At 30.6% G+C, this 25,791-nt stretch overlaps 2 long non-coding RNA genes across 2 annotated transcripts; both read right to left on the bottom strand.

The window, feature by feature from the left end:
• Positions 1-5,594: 5,594 nt before the first annotated feature.
• On the bottom strand, positions 5,595-6,555 carry LOC139907222 (uncharacterized). The gene is made up of 2 exons (XR_011783678.1): positions 6,120-6,555; positions 5,595-5,696 (listed from the first exon to the last, which is right to left on the bottom strand). It is a non-coding gene; the product is annotated as an uncharacterized lncRNA (long non-coding RNA).
• Positions 6,556-9,291: 2,736 nt separating this feature from the next.
• On the bottom strand, positions 9,292-25,685 carry LOC139907206 (uncharacterized). Its single transcript, XR_011783660.1, has 4 exons — positions 24,414-25,685; positions 22,843-23,457; positions 12,301-12,399; positions 9,292-10,339 (listed from the first exon to the last, which is right to left on the bottom strand). It is a non-coding gene; the product is annotated as an uncharacterized lncRNA (long non-coding RNA).
• Between the last annotated feature and the right edge of the window lie 106 nt (positions 25,686-25,791).

The raw sequence follows: 25,791 nt of genomic DNA, 5'->3' as shown, positions 1-25,791 counted from the left end.
TTCATTTGCCAAGAAAACAAAAGTTTATAAATATATAAATAGTTACATTTATTTATATATTTGAAATATCATTCCAAACTGCAATGTTTACTATGAAATTCAAATGTACTGCAGACTTGTATTAAATATAACAACTAAATAGTTCCTTATTCTAGCAAAGACATGTAATTTACTCTCAAATAATTATTATATGAAAAAAAAAACAAAAAAAACAGTGGTTCTTGCAATTTTTTTTGCTCATTTTTGCCCTCCACTAATGAACAACTCGACCGTTTGAAATTGGGGATCGAACAAAAGCGGCCAGCATTGTTGAATAAGAGACAAAAATACATCATCAGGACAACTCCAGGTCGCACATATCCTTGATAACGCGCCAGAAGCTTTGGGATCTCGGATGGGAAGCTCTTATGTATCCACCCTTCGGTCTGGACTTGACACCATCTGGCTACCACCTGTTCTTGTATATGGGCAACCCATTTGGGGTTACAAATTTGGCCTCCATAGAGGCCTGTGATAAAAGAGGTTGTGAACCCTTTTTGGATGCTAATTACCCAGAAGGGGATTACTATTGCCAACCAGACTCAGCACCAGACCATAACAACTCAAGCAAAAAAACTAACCAATTTCCGGCCTCCGAACTTCCTCCTCCCTACTCATCACCGGGACTGTTCGACACTGGACTATGAAATATGGGGCATTGTGGAGAGAGCAGAGCCTCTAAAGTCCCCCACCGCATGTTGAACCCCTGAATGTTTCTGTTGAGAAGGAGTTGGCTTATATGTCCCGATGACTATATAAAGGTGTACAAATTCTTTAGGGCCAGACTGGAAGCCATGGGGGGACTTTTTGAAAACAATTGTTGATATTATAAGGTATAATTACAATAAATAAAAACTTCTGATACTGTGTACAGGTTGTTCTTGATGAAGTTGATTTAAATCTTACTATCACAAACGCTCCAATTTGCTTACAAACACTGTAAAAGTTGTATCACATAAACTCTTATTTAATTTTCATTAATATTAGGCATAAGCAGGGTTGGATATTAAGCAGAAAATGAGCACCTTTCATACTTTCTGGTTTCTTTTCTTTGCTCCTTTCTTATTGTTCTCCAATAAAAACTTTTAGACAACACCCAAAGCTAAAAACAAGTGGTGAAACAACGACTACCATTTTTTGTTAAAATTTTGTTGGCTACAAGAATATTTTTTGTCCACAAGGGCCTCTGTGGTTATCATGCATACCTCATAACTAACCACACACCCACCTTGAATCAACCCAAGGTAAGCCGTCACTTGTTCTATCTTATAACAGGCATCTAAAGTAGAAATAGTTTTTCTGTAACTAACTAAATTTGGAAAATAATTAAAATTTGAACGAATGAACATACAAAAATTATCCTCACTTCTAAGTCTCGGCTCCTCCAGTTAATGGTCATATCAGTATCTCCTTGTTAAGAGAACAAAGAAATTAAATTGTATAATTATTTTTCTTATTTATTTTAGAAAAGGAAAGTTTACACTTTAATGGCTTTCTTCTCTTGACAACGAGGTACAAGAGATCTGAGATCCTGGGTAAATAACTCTATTAACTAATGCTTACATTTAATTTTGACACAATGAAATTATTTATTTACTCCTAAAACTTAAGTAAATATCAAATATGCCATGAATGATTAATTTCCATCAGAAAAGTACAATTTACAGCCTTAATATGTCGACCATTTGAATCATTGTATTATATTTATTAAGAAGACTCCGATAATATTTAATTAATCTTAAAAAACCTCATTTATTGTAGCAACTTGTACAACCGTCTTGCAGTACAAGTTACGGATTGTATACATCATACATATATATGCATAAGCAGACTTATTATAAAATAAGTATTGCATTAACAAGACCAAAAATGCCCAGAAACAAGGGAAGAAAAAACGATGAGTTTTAGCATTCCACCACTAGTTTACATGACCACACCTTAAAAAAACTTTCTACCATATGATCAAAGGGCTTTTATTCACTCAAGGCGCTCTGATTACCCGCCCTACTCAAGAATATAGGTAGACCTGGATGAGACAATTAGCAAATAAATCAAATTGTATTTCTTTGCACGTGTTTTAATATGTACATAGGTGTATTTGTACATATGTAAGCACTAACATGAATAAATTTATAATATGATATATTTTTTTCAAAATATACATTTCTTATAATACATTTTTATGCATTATTTGAAAAGGAGTTTTACCTAAAAATATAGTGAATAGCCTTAATTAATTATTCCAAGTGAATAAATCTTTTTTTTTTTACATCTACTATATTAATTAAAATAAATTGATATCAAGCTATTCTGATCAAATTGATTAATTTATTCAAAAATTAATTAAACATCGAAAATGATCCTATTTTTGTATGGGAAGTTAATGAAATATCGAAATGTATAGTTATTATAAAATATACTTTTAAAAATTGTATTGTTTAAGGGTCTTATTTTATGACATTGGCTCATTGGTTCTTTCCCAATATTAAAATGATAATAATTATAATTTGATATAAATAATCCTTGTCGATCTCAACCTATGATTAATTAAAAGCCTGAATCTGTTCATTCGGAGTTTGAGTTGATTCTGAAGTTGGTCTCATTCTAGGAGCGACTAAATGTCCGACCTTAACTTTTATGTTTTTCTTGAAAAAAAGAAAAAACATAATCCATAATCTAATTTAAACCTAAACTATGTATTCGAGCTATTTGTTTAGTATTGAGTTTAAACAAAATTTCAAGTTACTGTCTTTTAAATTCACGGAGATATGAAAACTACATATTGAAAATTATAATAGCATATATTCACTTTAGGGAGCTTAATTGCTATTGTCAGCAAGTCAAACAATCTCATTGGATAGAATGACGTTCATTGCATAGTTAACCATTAAAAAAGTTTTGCTTTTTTAATTTATTCATCAAATTTTGTATATATATATAACGTGTATAATAAAGAAACCCATTATCTTTAATTGATTTTTTAAAATAATATTTATTTATTTATTCATTTTATCGCCTTGGCAATCAAAACAGAGCTTACATGATGTTCGGACTCGAAGATTTCGATTATTTTATCCACATTTTCGATGAATTCGATTAAAATCTTTGACGTCCAAATTACCGGAATGGAATTGACAGAATCAAAATTGCACGTCATTGGTTGCTACACTATGAGGACCATAAATATTCACATTTTTAGCAACCTGACTTGCGTTTTTGCCTTGTTCGAAGAAAATCTGTAAAATATGCCTTATTTTATTGTTTTGAGGGTGCCCATCTGTGACACACTCTCAAACAGAACTAATACCAACATTTACAAAACTTTGAATTAAGTTTTTTTAGTACGAAATCTTATCTTTCTAACAGCATCTAGAGTATACCAATTGCACTTATAAAACATGTGATACACATTATTAAATCCAAATATTTGAAAAATATTTGGATTTCCTTTCATTAAACTTATTAATAGTTTCTTATTTCAGTATATAAGGTTCCATTTTCTTGGGATTTATTGGAGTTTTACTCCGAAGAAAAATTCATGGGAAAAAATATTTCCAGGAATAATTGCAGCTGATTATTTTATAATATGAACTTCCCTAATTTAATTCATTAAATGAATAGGTGAATATATGAATAAAAATCTACTTGAGATTTAACAATTCATAGTGTACAAATTATGCAATATGTGCATTCATATAAAATTTTGCCAAAAAAAGAATAAATAGCAATCTTACAAATAAATAGGAAGTTATAACTTCACTTTCTAATGTAGCAGACTACTAATTTTGGATCTTTCACTATTGTGAGGGTAAGAGTAGCTTAAAACCTATATTTACTCTAATAGTATAGGAAAAATATTCATAGATAGGGGCTTCTTGGGATCACACAAGGGGCAATTTCTAGTTCATATATTGGTTATTTGTAAAGATAAACTAGCAAATGATATAATATTCAATCAAACAAATAGGAGTATAAATATCTTTAAAGGGAACCCCGACTACTACAAACAAATCAAACACAATACAAGACAAATTCTAAAATATGAAACATAAAATAATTCTTAATAAGGGAATTAAACTAGTAACATAAAAATAGCAAACAAAGCGGTTTGATTTCATCATCTAAGAAATGATTTAAATACTAATTTGTTAAAAGAATTGGCGCTCTTATAATGCTCTTTTCTTTTCAAAAAGGTTCTGTTCGGATACATTTTTTGCATTTGAGTCTAGACTCAAGTACATTTCTTGGATGAAATATATATATGATCATGTATTAATAACTTTTTTATTCTACCAATAAGACTCACATCAGTATTATCAAGAACGGCTAAGAATGTTTTTTCTGACCATGTCTGAAATGTAAATATTGGAAGTAATAATACTCATATTCTAATATGCCTTATATAAAAAGAAATCATTAACTATGTTGAACTTGTAGACTGAGGTTGTTGCTTAAATTAGCATGAAATGTCACACTAATACAACAAAAACTGACCAATGACTATGTGTTTGTATTAATGTTGCGTATGTACAACAACAATATTTTCTGAGATCTATTTAAAAAGTTTTAAAAGTTTCCGAGAAAAAATTTATAAATTAAAGAAAAATTAGTCGATTAAGAAAAACTTAAATTCAATTAAAAAATACTAATCAATTAGATTGGATATGAAACATATTTAAATTCTGGCTAATCTTCCTCCATATTAGTTACTTCTTAAAGTTAACCAAATTATTGCTTTAATTAAATTTTATTTCGGAACATTTTCACGCATCCTGACACTGCATATTTATTAAATAATATATAAGAACATTATAAGTTAAAATAAAACAAAACAATCAAAATTGATTTTTTTTACGGGAAAACCTTTCTAAGTTCTAATTTTTGGTTTATTTTTTATTTTTAGCTATAATCTAAAGCTGTTAAAAAAATATCGAAGAAATATTGGCTTTCAATTAACACCGCTCATTTTACTTGTAATGACCTTTAATTTTGATTTATATAGTAATTTCACTTCGAAATATGACACTGAATCGAAATTTTCAAAAAAAGGCATTGAAGGCAAACCCTACTTTGATTAAAATTTTAATCGTTATTTTCGTATTTATGGCTTATATAATAACAATAATTGAGTCCAAAAATGCTGTTGCATACTGTTATAGATATGTATCTACCTACTACAGTATAAGATTATAGTACGTTTAATAATATTATTATTCATGTAGTTTTATTCTTTTTTGCCTCAAGACAAGACTATCCATCGTATTGTAATGAAACTAATATAAGTAAACAACGTTCATACTCTATTTATCTTCACTATGGAATTATTCAATAATGATTGTTGAGAGTTGTTTATCGCTTAAAAAAGAAAATTTGAATAAACCAGTCAACGTTGAAAACACTGATTCTGGAGAAAGAATATCGGGAGCTGATATTGACATACAATGTTAATTTTTATGTTATTGAGGGATTTCATTGTTTTTTCTTCTATTTTAACGTGACGTCAATGATAAGAATATATTATTTAAGCGCGTTGATATCACTTAAACTCCTGTTACCTCTATTTTCCTCCACTTTATTATCCACATATAAAACGTTTTTACTGACGCCATTTTGACTGAAGTAGACGCCATTTCGGGAGCTCTAAGTTGATATTTTTACTATAAAAAATAAACAAATTTTCGATAAATCTTTATAATAATTTATCAATGGGTTTTTAGAATAAACAATGTCTAACATCCCCATTGAATACTACTGGATGCCAATGATAAAAACATATACATACTTTAATTATATCAAAGAAATATGGTATGGATTTGAAATGGCTAGATTTATAAAATTTTATTTTGTTGATCGATTAGGAATGATGAAAATTAGGATAATTTGAGACAATTATCTTAATAATTCCATTGTCGTAGTTCAATTTTTGTCATCAATATGGAAATAAGATTGTATAGCAATACAATACCGGCTGCGGCAAAAAAATTTTACACTTTCAATTTATATTTTTTTCAATATATATTTCAGCAACAAGTTGTAACAGGGTATGTCAATAAAATAAAAATAACTAATCATCGATGTACCCTCCTTCCCCTGGGCAGCAAAGATGGCTTCCAGGTAGCTACGGAAGCCCTTGCACCCATTGCAGATGTAGTCCTCAGATATGGCATACTCGTGCTGGTTGACAGTGTCCTTGATGTTGTTGATATTTGGGCGACGCACGTTTCGGGCCTTGGACTCAACATGCACCCAAAAAGTGAAATCCAAGGGGTTGGCATCTGGTGAGTAGGGGTCCACATTTTCTTTGGCCAGAAAGGCAAGTTGTCCTCCAACCCCTTCTGAGCCTTTTTGGACGTGTGGGCAGGCGTACCATCCTGCTGGCACACCAAGTTCATGTCCGGGTAGTTGGTCTGAACATATGGTAACAATGCAATCTCTGTTGGTTTCTTGCCAGCGTCCAAAAGTGCGCAGACCGAAATTCGGTGGTCAGGTTCATTTTGCATTTTCTTGGCTTCTAAAGACACTTAGGAAGATTATTTTTTTTTAATTTCATTTTTTTTAGTATTTGACCGGAACAATTTCGCTGCATTCATAAAAACCTTGATTTATGTAACAAAAACCAAGTATAAAGATTTTTGTACGTCACCTGTTAACATACTTTTATAACAAACTAGGGTCTAACAGATAATAAAACTAGGTAGCAGATAAATAAATTTTTTGATAGACAGTAAGGTTTCAGTCTTTTTATGTTTTGGTTCCGTTTTATCAACAAGGTGTTGCAGCCAATAAACTATTAGCTATATATATATAGAGAGAGAGAGCTTGTGTCTTACCTTTATGGCTGCCTACACCGTTAAACCTAGGAAGCTGACATTTTGCATGGACGTATCTTTTTAACTTAGTCAAGCTAAAACAGGGTATAGATTTTTGTGAGGGGTCATAAAAGGGGGCTTATTCTATACTCAAAAAACAAAAGTTTTATTGGATTCGTAGATAAAAAATAAAATTTGTAGAAATTTGTCTGGACATTCGTTCGCATACAAATTTAACCAAAAAAAATGATGTTTAAGTGATATATCTTTCACTTTCTGAATAATTTTTCCATTTTTTTCCTTTTTTTTATTAAACGCCAATTTTCAATTTTTTAAAAAAATGACTCAAAACTTTGCAATATATATATAAAATTTTAATTTCTAATATTAAAATAAAATGTTTTTAATTTTCAGGTACATGTTTACTTAATTTTTGTAATATTAGCAAAAATGAAGTTATTTAGGATTATTTTTTTGAAGACATTATTCTTCATAAATTTTTAGTTTTTGTAAGTAATAATTTTTTTGGGTAGGTTTGTGTTCCAATTTACAATTCCAAGAAATATTATTCAATCTTATTTGCAAATTTAGTGGAAAAAAGTTTTGGTAATTTCGATTGGGCAATTTTTTGACAGAAATAAAAAATGTATTTTTCATATAGACAATTTGCTTCATGCACATATTTTGGTTTATTTTTTGAAGTTTATTGGACATTTAATTTTTTTTTATTATTATACTTATATTATAATGCTCATCCGAACAGAAGGGGTCAAAACAAAAAAAATATTTACCTGTCAATGTGATTTCCTGATCTCTCATTGTCCCGAGGAACGCTGAGTAACTCTTTGGTAGAATTTATATAAACGATATTAAATATAAAAATACATACATTTCATAGCGATTTTAAGATCCTTTTAAGATCAATGATATTTGTTGACATCAATTTGTACGCAATACAGGTGTCTAGTCCCTTTTTAAAACAATTTCATCAAGTTTCTACATTATTTTTCTAATTTCATGACATAAATACCGGGTGTCCAACCTATATATGCCGCCACTTTAGCGTGGCTCTCTTGGGAAAATGCTACCACTTAGATAGCTAATTTTTGATTGTTAGATAGCTTGTTGAAACCTGCACCAGTTAGAAAATAATGGAATCGAAATTTTTGGAAAGGGAATCTTCGACGCGAGTAAGAACATAAGAATTGCTCGAACTCTGAGATTCTGTGAGAAATTCGTTCAGAAGGTTAAGAGGCTTTACATGTGGCAGCAGGAATCGGTTCCTTGACACACGAAAAAAAAGTCTCAAATGTCTCAATGACAATTTTGACGACGTTATCTCGCCTTGGGCTTTAAGCTCAACGGATCTTAATCTAGTGGATTTTTTTTTTGGGTTGGGCGCGATCGAACCACTTACGAATCGAAACCCCTACAACACCAAAAAGGAACAGTCGGATGAAGAAGTAATTCCAGAATTTGACAAGGGACCATGTGATTGGGGGCTACTCTCACTTTTAGTCTCCTAAAGAGACTATAATTCAGGCTGAATGTGATTTTACTAAATAAAATTAATTAGAATCCATCCGGCATTCAGATTTTGGCTTTATTTATTTAATTTGATAACTGGTCGGAGAGAAAATTGTACTTAAAAATCTTTTTAGCTGCAAAGACTTGCTTACCCAACATGTATTTTAACTTTAGATCTCAACATTAAATCGCCTCGGTTTATCACACAATGTGAAACATCATTTAATACTCACAAATTAATAGTATGAATAATTATTTTTTCGGCTATTGGGATATTTCTTGAAGTACAATTATTTATTCAGTTATACTGAAAATGGTACATGTTAAGTAGATTATAATTTAGGATACTAAAAATAAGGGACTATAAGTGGAGAAATCAACAACTGACGAAAAAGTACATTGCAATTATTGAGATATATATAATCATAAATAATTATTATATACATATTATGTACATATCATTCCTTTGATTTTAACCTTCTCCAGATTCCTTCGAAATTCACATCAGTTTCACATTATTTTCTATTGCAATAATGTTTTGCAAATTCCATATTTTAATAATAACAACTATTCATGCAATTCCTTGCCAATTTTTTATTATTTTTGCAACATTTGCAATGGATTTTTATATAATAAAAAGACTTAAATAATTACTGATTTTATTTTTCTTCCATTTGTAATACTGGTGTTACTTCTAGATTCGTATTTTAAGCATGAAATGAAAAAAAAAACAATCTTTACTTCAATGTCTGTTTTTTGGTCTTATTTATTATTTTAATTAAAGACTGATTCCAGCAAAAATTATAGACATATGTAGCTAAATATTTTTAGGGAAATCAATTAGTCAAGTGTTTACAATGATGTGGTCAATCAAAATCTAATTTGTTATAGATATGGTTGTAAATTATAAAAATTATATATATGATATGATCGGTGCCTAGACTGGACCGTACCGAATAAATAAGTACTGACATAAGACTAATGTCAATCGTGTTAATTTGAAGAATGTTTTGAGGAAGAGAAGCTTAGCTGTCATAATGTTTCATCAGAATTTCTAAAGTAGCTATGAGAAGAAGGGGGGGAAACCCCAATCCCACTCTATATATAGCAAGAATTCTACTCTGAGTATAAAAAGGACTTACACTATAGCTGAAAATTAAGTTGAATAAAAGTATCCACCTAGACCAAGGGTAGGCAACCCTTGAGACATGGAGTGGCAACTTCAACATTTCTAATCAATAACTGTGCCACTATTAACAATAATGGTAAAATACTTAAACAAACTACAATCAAAATCTAAAATCAATTAGTGAAATAAATAAACTAATTAAAATTATTGTCAGAAAATGAGGACCTAGTCTTATTAGTACTCTTATAAAAATGCCAAACTATAATTAGAACACAAAAAAATAATTCTAAAAAATCATTCATTGAATCAGCTCTAGTGATTCCATATGGTAGATCCCGAGGAGAAGGAAGGAGTGAGACTGGTAATGTTGCTTCCTTTCATAACATTTAAAGGTGATAATAATGAAAGATATAATTCCATCCAAATCTCATAAGCGTCTGTATAATATCACAAACGTCGAGGCGTTTACAATATTTATAAGCACCTGCAAGTCGTCTTTATCTAAGTATGGTAACAGGGCACCTTTCAGCACTAATTTATACCTGCCACTTTATACTTAGATGTTCTCTCCTCGAGAATAATATGATAATATTATTTACCATACTATAGTACCATTAAATCATACTAACACCCCCATGTATATTGATAATTGCACCTCGTAGGCTCACTCTGACCTCTATTTACATTACTTTAAAAAAAACTTCAGTTTTTGCAATATTAATATACTTTAATCTCAGCCCTCCAACACATTTCCTTCTCATCTTCTCTCCCACCGCGTCCACGATGTACCTCTGATCTTTTAGATCCGTATTTATTGTGACAATGATAGCAAATTCTGAAAGTAAAAATAACAACTGTTCAAATTGACAATAACAAAATGCTTGCACATTAGAAAATTCTTAGAATGTTCAACCTAAATTATGGATATGAACTTCTTTTTCTTAAGAGTAAGGCTATTTCTATGAGTCTTATAGCTTATTGAAATGTAGGATTTTGCTTAAATTTGGTATCAAAATTTAACAAAATTAAAATGATCAAATTACTTTCAAATGGTAAAGTAACTGTTTGGTATTTTTAGGCTATCAAAGCTGAGTTTTTAACCAATCATTGTGATAAAATAGGAGTAGGGATGAAATACAGGCATTGCTTTATCGAATAGAGTTAGACATGTGTAATTTATCTTCGTACATGTTTAGAACTAAGTATTTATTCAGATAATGTATTACTAGTGAGTAATTTGTTGAAAATGACTTAACCAATTCTGAGTTTAATTGTAAAATTATAATACATATTTTTTTCTAGAAGCAGCAAATGTACCTACTTAGTTCTAGAAAAATATGTAAATTTAGTAGGAGGCATCTCAATAAGTCCCGATCTGACACATATGTGAGAACATTATCGACTGACACACAACCTTTAGAACCCATCTTCATTAGTATGTGTCAAAAAAAGTTCATAGAATTCAGATAGTTAGTGTAGAGTTTACCATCATTGTAGAGACCCCAGTGTTGTATATTTAATTGTTATTATAACGAAAACTAACAATTTTTTAAATCATCAGAGGTCAATTTTAATTTTTCTTTATATTTTTTCATGCTTTAAGGAAATGCTATTGTTTTTCCCTGGGGTATTCTATTTTTGAAATATTTTAAATCTTTTATAGTGTAATTGTCATTATGTATGTATGTAAAATTCGGATATATTCTGTAGGTTTTGATTTATTTAAAATATTTCTATCAATTATGAAAAATAAAAGAACTACAAAATATTGTACACGAACATATAATTTGATCGTGGGTAGGGCAGAAAAACGTGGACTGTAAGTTTATGTTTTTTTCCTCATTACAATGGAAAGGTTCAGTGATTATTTTTGATATTTTTTTTCTGCTGTCCTTTTTACATAAACAAACTATACTAAAATTTTGTCTCATGGATCAAAAAAAAAAAAAAAATCCCATGGAAATAAGTAGGGAAAGGGAATAAAAGAAATGAATTCCAAACTCCTCAAATGCTTTCCATGTACGACTTTACTTCTTCTCCTTCTGGTAATGAGTACTTACCAGAATACTATCAAACCACGCAAATTACTGGAATCTAGCACATTATGCATTTATGCAATTACTTAGACAAATACACACATCCCCAATAATAGTAAGGAAAGAAAGAGAGGAAGGTAGAAAAATCATTTCTTCAAATAATAATCATCAACTAATTACTTTTTTAAACGAGTATCCACTCAAGAAACAAAATAACAATAAAAGCCTTGAATAAGTCGAATATATCAGCACATTATATATAGATTAGTTGTCAAACAGGAACTAACTCTCTTTCTATTATGCAATATATATTCATCCATCAAAAAATAGAAAATATGTATGTTATGTTTAACTCTTCAGTAAAAATCTGGGTTATTTGAATAATCACTGGTTTCTACTCAAATAAACTAATATTTGTAGATATAGGTAGGCCAATGCATCAAAGAGTGTCCTTTATGCATAAGGCTGAGCATATGAGTGTGCACGAATAGAGGGAGGGACCGAGAATTATGGTACTACAGATTAATAATATCTTATTTAAAAATAAAATACCAAATTTGTTAAGTGGTTTTGTACTCATTATCTCCTTTTTCCATTTAATTATTCTTTCCTTTTTCCCTCTTTTTGATAAAATTTTAACATACAAGTTCAATTAGAATGCATTTCTTACATTTTTTTTTATTATACCTACATTAGTAAAAGCAAAATCAATGGGTACTCAAGAATAATCATAAGAAAACTAGATATATAATATTCATACATGTAAATACGGTATGTTGTTTAGCTGGTCCCTTTATTTTCTAATTGGTAGGATAAAGAAATAATTTTCTTTTCCTTATCCACGAACATGCAAACTTTGCTGTAATAATATAAGTTTGTTTTATTAATAAATAATATAACTCCCTAATAAATTTTAAGTGTTACTCTAAGATTATCATAAGAACACTCAAACTTAGTGCCTCAATACTTCGTTTTCTATTTCTCTCCTCAAGAATAAAATAGTTATGATAACAGCTGGAGAAACATATTCGTTGCTATACTTAATCTAAAGTCATATGTATTTTTATTTTATAAAATTCACTTCCTTTTTTAATATGAGATTTAGCTAGAGAGCTTGTTATTAAAAATGAGGCTTCAAATACTACAGTGCGTGCAAAGTTGTAAAAAATATGGAGTTGGCCTGCTAGATTTCATTTATTTTTACAAAACGTTTTTATTCAACTTTCTACATATATATTCCCTTTTCTTGTCTTTTATAGTTTAACGCGCATTATATTAATATTTCTACAATGTTAAACGTTCTTTTAAGACATACAAACAGAAAAAAGGACAAACTATGCTTCATTAACATGTATATACCAGGCCGTCAAAAAGTTTTGGAACATGTCTTTGATTGCATTTGGAGAAATTTTAATTAGTTTTATGGAAAATTAGCATTAACGAAACAGAACAACTGATTGTTTACCTTTTAAACGCCGTCTATTCAATAAATACTTAAAGAAAATGGAGCAAAAAAGGCAAGAAGTGGCTCTTTTAGTATGCGCCGGATTTAGCAATAATATCTGCAGAACTACCATCTTGAGGGTCAGGGTTAAGGACTACAATGGTGAAGACATCAACAATCGTCATAGAAGTGGAAATCCGATCATTTTAAAGCCTCAAACGAAAAAAAAAAACCCCTTTTTGGAAAAAATCGAAGATGACGATGACAGACTTGGCGAGGAAAGGGTCGGTGTGCCATTCCATTGTGTCCAATGCTGTAAAAATAAGCTGATGGCAAGTTTCTCAAACATACTGAAGTCATTTAAAGTAGATCCCGTCGACATTAGGCAAAATAATCGGGTTCTATGTTTTACAGAAATCAATTGCGTCCGTGAAGTGTCCACCACCAAACATCCCGCCTCAGTAAAGATTCGTGTTATTGTTTCATCTTAAGGTCACAAAATGAAGCCAAGTTGGTTCCCCGTTGGATACAGATTGACTAAAAAGGATTACTTTATGATTTTGCAAACAAAAGTGCTTCCCTAGGTTCACCAGATTGATAAGCAATCAAAAAAGGCGATTATTGGATTCAACAGGATGGGGCTACTGCACATACGGCAAAAATCGTACAGGATTGGATTACCAAAAAAATGAAGTTTTGGCCGAGTGACTTCTGGCCACTGTAGACCCCCGACCTGAAGCCCCTTGATTAAAGCAACTGGTGTCAAATTGAAAGCAAGGCCTGTAAACAACGTCTCAGCTGTATTGGTCCCTAAAGCAACTGAATGGGGAAGAGTGGCGGTCAATGTTGAAGCACTGCGTTGTCAACGTGTTCAAAGCGTTCTGGGGTCTCGTGGAGCGTGTGATTAAGGCTGAAGGTACACAAATTCATAAATAATGTGATCTAACTAGCAAAAACAAGTTCTAAATAAATAAAAAATTTAAAATTTCGTTTAAAGCAGCTAGTTGTCATTAATTATTCAACGCTCATTATTTTCAAAGACTTTCTGACGGCCTGGTCGATTATTATTCATTTCAATCCCTTCAATGTTGAGTAATTATGAAAATTTAATAGATATAAGGTTAAAGAATGATACATGATGGAAAGAAAGAAAGAAAAAGAAACCCGGTAGTTCCAGCCTGGATATGCCAATAACATCACTGGGTGAGTGACGAATTGAAATGCTTGAGTCGGGTTAGAAAAAGAAATATTTTCAATCATTTTTTTACATTTTGAATTTCCCATTGATAGGTAGGAATTTGAGGACTTAAATAACTTGAAATATGTAATTATGGAGCCACAACGAGGGTTCTCGATTATTGTACTTCACTGCGTATATAATTGCCTGTACTTTGGAAATAAACCACTTAATCTTCCATCTATCCTTATACAGTGAATATGTTACAATAAGCCTATAAATTCGAAGGACTCAGTCTTTCTTCGAAGTAGTTCTACAAACCAGTGATGTGATTTGTCTATTATATAAATGTAAAATTCGAGTTGCTACAAAAAAAAAAAAAAAGAAACAAGATGAACTCTATCTCTTTTTTATAGAATCAGGCTAAAATCTATATGGGGTTGGATGACACGAACTTTGATCCAGACTCAGACCCAAATGTTAGAGTTGCATTATTATATTATATTTTTGAAATCGAAGCCAATTTGGTTTGAATCTCTAATCCGATCGGATTCCATTTAGTTTTAGTCTGAATTAAAGCCATAAAGTTGAGTCAAATCTAAAGTACAACAGCTCTACCATATGAACTAAAACTTAGCTCAAACTCTAAGCTATATAGATAAGAGCTTGATTTGGACTCATTGCCATATAATAATGTTGCATTTAAGTCACATTTTGGTATGAGTTCAAATAATATATGTACATTCTGAATGTATAAAAATATGACTCGAGACTGGATTTGTATTCAAGTTCAAACTTGTGTACTACAACACCGTCATATTGACTCACATTCAGATTATGCGGCTTTGTATTTGACCTGAACTAAAGAAATGTGGATTTGTTATACTACCGATATCAAAGAGACAATGTTAAAAAATACTCATGACAATAGGGTTACAATCAGTTGGTCAAATTGTCCAAAAACATATTTTTATTAAATCTTTACAGTTTATAGCTATGATGAATAAAAGCCTAATCATATTAAGTTTGTGAGTATCAATTTTTCTTAATTAATATTTAAGTAGATACAACTGATCAACTAAAAAAAATACAACTACAACTAAATCTTTAAGGATTGGACAACAACTAGTGTTGGATCAGTCCTAGGACTGATTGCCTTATCAGTCTTTTTTCCCCGCCCTTTCAGTCTTTTTTTTTATAAGTGCAATCTTTTAAACCATTTAATGGTCCTAAGGAATAATACATCCGTCTTTCAGTTGTAGGTACTAGCTATCTTTTTATTTTCTTCACTGATAGCTAGGATTGAAGAATACAAGAACTAAGAAAGTTATGAATGATAGCTAGAACGTATAATAATACGTTTTTCTTTTTTTTAGATTGATGCAACATTTCCAGAAACAGACAATTTAAATTATCAGGTCATGAAGGATAGGATAAAGTCTTTAATATTTAATGAATGTGTCATCAAGTTGGAAAATCTAGATCAGTTTTCCACATTTATATGAAAGTATAATTATTAGTAATGATATATTGCTTTAGAAAAGCTTTGGACTGTTTGATATTGTTAAATGACCATCTGTTCAAAGCAACATCAATGTCGAAACAAACATATGAATTCTTATTTTTTTATTAACAATATTCTTCAGCTGACATGATAGTTAAATGAATATTACTACGAATATATTACGTAAATATATATAGTAATGATTAAACAGATGCTTTTTTTAGTAGAAGAAGGTCCCAATTTGTCTATGAAGAGCAATGTTCCCGATTGTATATGTCTAAAATATTTAAAAACTGGATAGCTTGACATATTATATAAATATTTACATGTTAAACATTGATTCTTATAAATGTACTTTTCGTTCTGGATATACATTTGGATTTGTAAAATATAAGCACGTTTGGTATGTTAGAAAAATAAATTCAAACTCAACATGATAACCCTGACAATGTGAATATTTTTTTTTGAAAGAGATCAGTTTAGCCATCATTATATATGTACTCAATTAGAAATTTGAGTACCTATAAGGTACTCAAATAAAGACGAATCCTACTTTGTATCAAGCAAGGAAGTAGGCAGAATCTACTTCGGTTGATTCTTAATTCTACTCTGAGTCCGACAAGGACTTACACTTAAGAAGTCCAAAAAAATCTTGAGTGTTTAGTCGTCATTCATGAGACCTACACTGTATACTTTCATGTTCTCTCTTTAAGAATGAAATAATAATGATATCGCCTAGGGAATTCAGAACAGGGCTCCGATTGCCAACTAAGAAAATACTTAATATTTACAGCTCTATATTTATGAAAACCTATAAATCAAGTGTCGAAATGAAGACCACATAGCCTGCTTGTTTGATCAAATGGAGGCATTAATGATTTCCCTGATTTTTTAAATTCTTTTGATTATAATTTTGCTAAAAATTTCCGTTTATTATTGAGGGATCTATGCATCTCCCCTGGCTACACCACTCAATGTACCTAACAATAACAATAAAATGCCTTTTTCAATTGGGATCAACCTCCTGACAGAGGTTTCTGTGACACTATCCCTCCTTAATTTATAGAATTTTTTTATTATCTTTTTTTTTTGTACAACGAACGATCCCTTTTGTTAATGTTTTAATTGAACTCTATATCAAAACTATTTTCCTTTTAATCAAGTGACTTAATTATTCCGAGTAGATTAACGGTAAAATAATAAATTTATATCATTTTGACATGAACTACTTACTTTATTTCAGCTGTTTGCTATAATGTACTACATTGCCCATTGCCAATATACATACTATGTAATTACATAAGTTACTTCACTTAAATGGATTGAAACAATTCTCTGATGATTTAAAAAAAAAAAAAACCATTATTCCTGAAATACTGTCAAATATAAAAAGTATAATTTGATAATTTTTAAAATCCTGTCCTAAGAATTATGGGTAAGAATACATAAATAGATTCAATTTTTTAAAATTAGTAATGAGTCTCATACCACCGAAATATTCTTCGCAATTCACAACCTTTTATTAAAAAAATATTGCAAAATGTTCGAAATCAGTTGGTAGCTAGCTCATGGTGTAATTTTCCTCATTTGTTTGTCTATAGCACATTTAGGGGTACACATTGGCAGATTAGCAAGGAAAATTATTTTTTGATACTTTCGATATTATTTTGTCTCTTTTATGCTGATAATTTATGGATTGGCGTGGTCACAAAAGTTAAAACCAATCGAATGTACCTTTCGTCTAGTTCATTAATTTATATGATCCTCATTATGATAAATTATCTGAGAAAATAAATCCTCATTTTATAAAATAATTTTAAAAATATATCCCAGACTTTGGGATATATTTTACACAGGTATATGTTGCCGCATTTAATTGAGGTTTCCGTTGTTTTAGGGGGAGGTGGCTATCCCGTATACGTAGCTTTAAGGCGGCTATGGTAAAGAAAACTATAAAAACGTAACTTTTCCTCAAAAGGAAAAGTTACAAATTTCACTATTCACCTCAATAGTTGGATTGTAGAAGAAAAAAAAAATCACATTTCATAGTTTGGAACGTTGATTTGAACTCGAATTAAATATGAACCATAATAAAAAAAGTCCACTAATTGGAAAATATTGAATAATTGTTAAAAGTTGAGAGATACAATGAAGATCGCTATTTGTAATCTGTCGAGTTCAAATTATATTTTGTTGGGCAATGACTCTACGAAATACATACAGGGTAGGACAGCAAAACGTGGACTGTTAATTAAGGTTTATTTTATCATTACTATGGATAGGATCAGTGATTATTTTTTGATACTCTGTTTCCACCGTCTTCCATAAATAAACAAACTACATTAATCATTTAGTCATTGCACCATCATGAACGAGCAACAAGGAAAAAGGCAGCGCATCCACGATCTCCTAGATGCTGGAGTTGATGTGATGAATATTACAGATATCGTTTAGTGATCTACAAGCCTGGTTTTTAAGTTGGCCAAGATGAAAAAAAATTAGAGAATTCCTCTCCAGGACGTTAGGAAGTGGAGGGAATAGTTTAAAGAGGGATAGTAAATTCTCGTTAAGTTTGGAGAATAATATAAAAGAGGAATCCCTACTATAAAGGGCTTAAGTACGACATCTTCCTATGGCTAAAGACCAGCAACGCGAATCGTAATTACATGTGGATTCAGGACGGCATCACCTCTCACACGTCCGCCAAGTGACACAAGTTCTGTGTAGATAACACGTCTCGATTCTGGTTCAAAGATATTTCACCAGATTTTTCTATACGGGATACATTGGACAGGGAAACCAACAGGACCTCACACCCAAATATGGACTCACTGAAGTCCTTCATAGTGGCTGCATGCGAAAACTTGTCAGAGGAGTTTGTCATCAACTCCTGCATGGCCTTCAGGCAACGTGTAAAGGCTATGATTGATAATGAAGGTTGCCATATTAATTGAAAAAAGTTTTGCAAAAATCTTGTCAAAGTGTTTTGTTAACATTATTTTTTTACCTATTGAAAATATAAAATTATTGATGTACTTTTAAATCCATCTCTCGAATACACGTTTTGCTGATCTAAAATGTGTAGTCCAATAGTTTCTCCAACTTTTTATCGAATCTTTGTGTGATATAATTAGCTAACTAACATACGATTTCTGACCTTTTTTTAAATTTCTTTTAAAGAAAATGCTTGATAGCTCTATTTTGCAAAGTTATTTTGAAGTATCACATCAAAATATATATTGTATTCTTCCCACCCAGACACAAAATGTAAGTTCATCACGATGGTATCCTTATTATGTCAATAATTTCTCAATGTTTTGTCTACTCTAGCCCTAAGTTCTTGAATAATATATTCTTAAATAGCATTATACAGAGCCAGTGAGTCTTTCCATCGACTCAAGCAAGAGTCAGCTCATTAAACTTTACATTCATACACTACTCGATCTAGACTTGAGCAGCTCAAAGGCTTGATTCAGACTTATAAAAAAGGACTCATAAACAGTTACACAACATTATTATTAACCAAATAATAGTCTTACAAAATTTGCAAATTATGAATTGATTTTAGGATAGGTTGCGAGAGGAATTTGAAAAATAAATAAAAAAGTTACCTAATCTTACTTCTTTTTTTAAATTTGTCGAAAATCAAACATTGATAAGTAATCTACCTTCTCTTTAAACCTAAGGCGGGACTTGTTATATACATTTTAAGTTATACATATGCACATTAAATATAAATATTTATATATCTTAATTTCCAGGATGTCATCAATTTAAGCACAGAGCAAAAGAACACATCTGTTGTAGGTATTTTTGTATATACGTAAAGTCAAACATACGTTGACTAACAAAACAATCAAGTGGTTTGATATAGTATAATAAGCATGACTCTTTCAGTAAATGAACTGAGATTCATGTTGCTTCATATTCATAAAATCAATAACAAGGAATAATTTAACACTTGATGTCATTAATAACAAGCTTATGTTATTAGATCATTCATACGACTTTATAAAAGATGAAAACTCCTCACTATAAAATTTTTGAAACAAGCCATGATTCTCTTCGACCCACAACTGGTAGTTTTCAAGCAGTGACGTGCAAATATTTAAAGGTATTTTTTTGTAGAAACACAATCTCAAGTAGCTATTAGAAAAAGGAAATATTACGGATATATAAACGGAACTAGAAATGTAAAAAAGTGATTCTCCATATTTAGCAGAAACATAGATACCTAGGAATGACTCAGATGTCGATCTTCAATTCTACTCTGATTCCAACAAGGACTTTCACCAAATGAAAATATGTATTGTAGAGAGAGAGAAAAAAAAAGGAAAATCTTAAAACATGGGACGTAACAATTTGTATATGTGTATTAGTTTTCTATTCAACAATTTTATATTGATATTCACATAATAAGATTTTTTTTTTTCCAAAACAAAGTTTATACTTCTGAGAGTAAATTAATTAAATCTATAACAAATTTTAAATTATAAAAAGCTATATTTTAACTGTATTCACGATAATTGAGGAAGAAGTCATCTTTTTTTTTTTTTTTTTTTTTTGAAAATAATGGCAATTTCAAAACTTTAAGGCCGTTGAGCTACCTCATCACATTGTTCAATTTTGCTCAAAACTTTGACAATTGTATTTTCTTTTATCAAAAAGAACGGATTTTAACTCGAAGATTTGGACATTACGGCGAATTGAAAAACAAGAAACAACCTAATCAACAGTGTTCTAAATTGCAAAGTTGTATTTGAGTCCGGTTGAAGAACAAGTCCTCATGCCCATGTCCTAGATAGTAAAGCCCAAGCTCATAAATAATAGCTCGAGTTCAAATCTAAACTTGAGTACTACAGCTCTGAGTTGAGTAAAATATATAGTTTATACAATGAATTAGTATTTTTGATTGGAATTGAGATAGATTTGAAGTAAAAGTTGAGTAATGGTTGCTAAAAAGTTATTTGTTAAACTAGAACAAGGACTTTTCAAGACCCCCATGTATTGTGCATGTCAATTTGAAAAATTTCACTTTTTTTATATCAATTAATGTTGTTGCCCAAGATTAAGTTGAAACATTTTTTTAGAGATTAAAATTATTTTTAAGAAAATTAAAAAGATATTTGATTAAATAATCTAAAAAAATATTCAATATTTCAACACAAATACTAAAGTACTTATTTTTAATAAATATTTTTAGCACTTTTGTCTTGCCTACAGATATATATATATATAAGCCTTCTTCAATATTAACTAGGTATCCAGCGTTTAACTGGGCATTATTTTTTTAGTATTACTTGCAGAGCGTGACACTCACTTGTTGCTACATTATTATTTTTTAGATAAAGTTGTCAAACAGTTATAAAATATTAAGCACCCACACAAAATGAGGATTTCACAGACAAACATTTATATACAACATACATCAATTCTACTCTGATTCCAACTAGGACTTTTACAAAATGAAAATATGTTTTGTAGAGAAAAAAAAATGGAAAATCTCAGAACATGGCACGCAACAATTTGTATATGTGTGTTAGTTTTCTGTTCAACAATTTTACATTGTAATTTACATAATAAGTATTTTTTTTCTTGAACAAAATTTATACTTCTTAGAGTTAATTAAGTAATCTATAAAAAATTATAGAATATAAAAAGCTGTAATTTAACTATTGGTATTCAAACTCTAAGTTTACCGAATAGTGTAAGGAATAACGGTTGCGTGTGGTCTTTCTTATTATTTGTTGATTGTTTAATGGGTTCTCGTAGTGTAAACTTCTCCCTGTGAAGTGAGAATTCTTACCTATCTTTGGTGTAAATTGTTTGAAAATTTCATTATATAAAAATATAAATAAATTTGAAAATAATAATTATGATATTTTCTATGTGCAAATGCAATTTTAAATGTTGAAGGATCTCCTTTTTATAGAAATAATTTATTTAATCTTCCCCAAGTTATAGAAGAGGCTGTTGATCTTAACAAGGGTCTATACTCTGTAATACCATACCTCCTACTCCCGTTTTTTCCTCCTAATCTTTTAAAAATACCATCTCTACATATAAGTCTGGATCAGATACATTTGCATTTACATGCTAATAATCCGCTTCCAGTTCTTATGATTAAACCATTCAGATTAATCCTTTGGAGGAGCATTTGAAAGGTCACAAAAATTCTCAGTTGCATTTCAAAAAAACATTCAGGAAAGATTTGTATGCTGGGTATTTTTTTGAATATTCTTCAACCAGAAAATTAGTTCTAGCCTCTTATACCTAATTATTCTAAAGCTTCATTGGTTCACCTCATTTTAGTTCTTGTGGAGCTGAAATGTAATATAATTATTGTAGATTAGTACCACCGTTGGGAAGAATTGGCCAATTACTAAATGATTACACGGATTTTTTCTTTCACGCTCTCATTGAATAAAAGGTTGCAAGATACAATAAAGATTTTATAGTGACATTTAAATTTTTTTATTTAGTTGTGTGTTATTCTTATGGAGCTTATTATTTACGGCTCTCATTTCTTTTGAGACTCAACCTAGTTATGTATAATTAATTAAATAATTATATAGCATTCTTGTAAGGGATAGTGTGGACTATTTTCCTTATAGACCTGACTAATTTATCAAAAAACAAGATTTTTTTTGATGAGATGGATCACGTAAACATATCAATTAGGCTTATAGTATATACCTACTTAGAGTAACTAATCACACCGCTGATTGATTTGTATAAATATGTTTGTATATGCGTTATATCTGTAAGTGATATTTAAATATCAATCAATATTTAATACTATTACTATTATTTTATTTATACTAGTCAAAATGTTTCATACTAATAATGGAAGCGTGGAATACCATCTCCTTGCTTCATTGTTTATCTCACACTTTTTTACTCACTCAAATCTACATATATTGATAAAGCAAAGTTAATCTGTATGTTTGAACCTTTGAACCAATTGGTGGCATTTATGATCTAATTCATGACAATATATATCTAGCTAATCATATCATCAAGCATCGAGCGTGTATACAGGGTGCAGTACATATTGGTTCCCTGATGTAAATCATTTACAGGGTACATATTTTATATCCAGAAAATTTAAGGATAATGTATATTACAATTATTTTCCCAAAATTAATTTAGAAATTCACAAATCTTTTCCTCTTACATCCAAGGGATAATTTTAGTAAAACCAATCACTCAAATCATCTACTTCCAGCTTCGACCACAGCCTCCAACTTGGTCCAGATGCTGACATATGTATTTTGAGGAACTCCTTGTCCATGTTGCCCAATGCCTCGAGAATGGATGCACAAATCGAGCCAATAGTATTATATATACTTTTATTGGACTCTTTCCTCAAGATACCCAACACATAGTAGTCCAAAGAGTTCAGATCTGACTAGCTAGGATGCCATATTTCCTTTGTCCATTTTTTCAGGAAGTCTGGAATGGGTTTTTCTGCTCTCAAAACGATCATGAGTCTTCTTTACTGTGCTACCGATCCGTCAGACTCCTAGAAACCCACGGCAAACTCCTTGCAGTTGATTTGGGGAGATTCGTAAACTCAACAATTTTCTTAAGCGTGCGTTAGGCCTAGATGTTCACAATAATGGCCGAACGGCGTTCGTATTCAGATGATTTTGCATTTTTTCTTTATCTTAACTTTTGTAAGCTAAATCTGCCAAGCACCATTTCATAAACATAAATCTCAGGGTTGCCAAGATATTGAGGTATAAATTTGTTCCAAATTTCAAATCCCCACCCTCCACATATTTTTGATCTAAGAAAAAACAAACTATTTGTATTAATGAAATATTACAGGCATGTACATCGAGAAAGAAATCTTGTTTCTTTTTGTATATGTGTTGCTTTCTTATGTATATTATAATTCATATGCATTTAAAGTAGTTAAGGTTTGAATAAATTAAATCCATTGATTTGCTGAACTGGAATTAGATCTTGTTAGACCCTGAACATGTTCCTATTATTGAATATTAAATAGTCGAACAGTTGGGTATAATTTATTGTAATTGGTCAAATACTACCATGTTTAGAGTCTTCATGAACGAAAGGTTGGGAGACGTAATATCAATGTGGGGAGAAAGATAAAAAAATCAACAATTGGCATTAATAATCAATTATTAAAGTAATGTATTATATAAGAAATATATATAAGATATATTTCTATTGAGAAAAATGAAGAAAAACAGAAAAAAGCTAATCATGCTACTTGAATACTCAAATTTTGAAAAGTGTATGGATAAAGTGTTTCAAAAATTTCAGCATTACGTCTGCTACCGTCCTAAATCTCAGGGACGCGCCCTTATGACACGTAAAAGTCTTCATTAAGAACAGTTTTTACAAAATGACGTTATCATAAATATAAGTGCATGACGTCATTATTAATCAATCTCAACCATCAACGGTGTATTGTCAATTTTTACTAGAACAAGATTATCAAACCAGAAAATCGTAGGGAAAACACAAAAGAGAATATTAAGTAATTCTCTTTTTCTCTGTCTGGTGACGTTATTGGCTTCATCTGCCTGGGTAAATGTAATATATTAAAAGTAAAATACGTAAATTTGTTTTTTCCGTTGATTCCTTATTTATTAAAAGAATGTTTAGGGGTTTCAATTATTTTCCATAATTATTTTCCTGCACTTGGGGTCCCAATGACGTTATCCGTTAGGCTAATAAACTTTGTGTGAGAACTGAAAATCGTTGCTGACTAACCTCATTATGATAACATTGGCGATACCTCAGCAACATAAAAATACCCGTCGTATTTTGTTGTGAGCTATCGATTCCCTAGTCTCACTTGATATGTCATCAAATTATTTCACACTTTATTCTTTTTGATAAATAAAATCACATTGAGTTATAAATTATAATATACGTATTCTTCGTTTCCAAAAACACAGGAATATAATTTCTGGTTGATCCCTCGTGCGCAAGCTATCTGTAATGAATAAATAATTATTTTAAACACAATTTTTTCTCAATAAACCAATTATTAGATAAAAAATAGACCGGAAAGCTTGATGGATTTTAATTTATTTTATTCAATAAAATCACCTCCAGCATCAATTACAGTTTTCTTACGAGTCCAAAAGTGTTAGCAGGCCTTTACTACTTGGTTCCTAAGCAAATCATGGACCCCTTTCTGATACGACTAAGTTCGCCTTGGTGTTGCAGGAGTTCGTTTGGTTTGTTGTTAGAACAAAAAATCAATTGGACTAAAATCTGGTGAGTTTGGAGGCCAAAAGTCCGGTAAGATGAAGTCGTCAAAATTGTCTTGAAGCTTATTTTAGACTTTTTCGAGTTGTGGCAGGGAGCCAAGTTCTGTAATTCCCTCCTAACTTTACAAACGAACGTCTCACTGATCACCAGAGTTCCAGGAACTGGTATGTTGTTACTCCCGGCGATGATTCCAAGGAGGCCTCCGTCCCTTTTCCAAATATTTAGTACGACAAATTCGTCAATTGATTCCATATTTTTCCAACTTGTGCAGGTTTGAACAAACTATCTAAAAAATATATATCAGCTGCCTAACTGACCGCCCAAGAGAGATCACCAAAGTGGTGGCATATATAGCTTACACATCCCGTATATATATTGGCCATGTTGTTATTTCTATGAAGCTACACTTTTAATAAAAAAATTACTTAGCAATATTATAATACTGTATCAATAAAAATATTATGTAGGATTTTAATACATGAAATATATATGTAATTCACTATTAATTGTGACGAAATAATATGACAATTGGAGTATTTAAAAAAACAAATAGCAGATGGTACAATTTATATATATGGGTAATTACCCACTGATTTCGGGCCTTTTTTTTGTTCTTATTGGAGGACAGGTTGCTTAATACAATTAAGGGAAAAATATTTCAAGAACTGAATATTCATAAAAACAATAAATACATCAATTTAGGCTTAAAATAATAATATTGACAAGATTTTCTTGAGCTTGAATGATGCTTAGCCCTGATTGCAACTTATGCCCTCACTATGTTAAAACTGAGTTAAATTTAATCTCCGCTTTGTGAATATGCTTCCATGTAGAGAGTGCACTAAAATTTGAGACGTTTTTCAAGCAACAT

The sequence above is a fragment of the Lepeophtheirus salmonis genome, chromosome 14, assembly GCF_016086655.4.
Source record: "Lepeophtheirus salmonis chromosome 14, UVic_Lsal_1.4, whole genome shotgun sequence".
In the NCBI taxonomy this organism is placed as follows: Eukaryota; Metazoa; Arthropoda; class Copepoda; order Siphonostomatoida; family Caligidae; genus Lepeophtheirus; species Lepeophtheirus salmonis.
The sequence above is the reverse complement of the archived record's forward strand: the minus strand, read 5'-3'. Positions and strand labels throughout refer to the sequence as shown.